This window comes from Penaeus monodon, chromosome 19 (assembly GCF_015228065.2).
Source record: "Penaeus monodon isolate SGIC_2016 chromosome 19, NSTDA_Pmon_1, whole genome shotgun sequence".
In the NCBI taxonomy this organism is placed as follows: domain Eukaryota; kingdom Metazoa; phylum Arthropoda; class Malacostraca; order Decapoda; family Penaeidae; genus Penaeus; species Penaeus monodon.
Genome location: NC_051404.1, coordinates 907,979 through 908,398, shown reverse-complemented (window position 1 = coordinate 908,398; position 420 = coordinate 907,979).

Here is a 420-nt window from a genome sequence, read left to right as displayed (position 1 = left end):
ATTATTTCGATTATTTTGATTAAATCGAAATCGTTTTCATACATTTATCGTTCATTGTAAATATTCATTCTCAGAGTTTTTTTTTTCTTTTTTTGTCTGCATACGTGTACAAATATACACACAAACACATATCTTTCTAATGGTACAATGGTTCGAGGGGATGAAGTTGTACAGAAGAAGTTGTACAGCACTCAAGAAGACTTCAAAAAAAATAATTTAGTAATAAAGTTATCGAGAGAATAACAGACGTATTCCTCGATCCTGCGCGCGGGCGTCCCCACACCTCGTCTCACGGGTGGTTCGAGCAGAGGAACACCTCGGATGACGTGTTATGACGCCTGTCATATCATTTATTTCTTAGGATAACAGGTATATTGAGTGAAGAAAGACGTCAACAATCGAATGATGCATAAGTGGCTG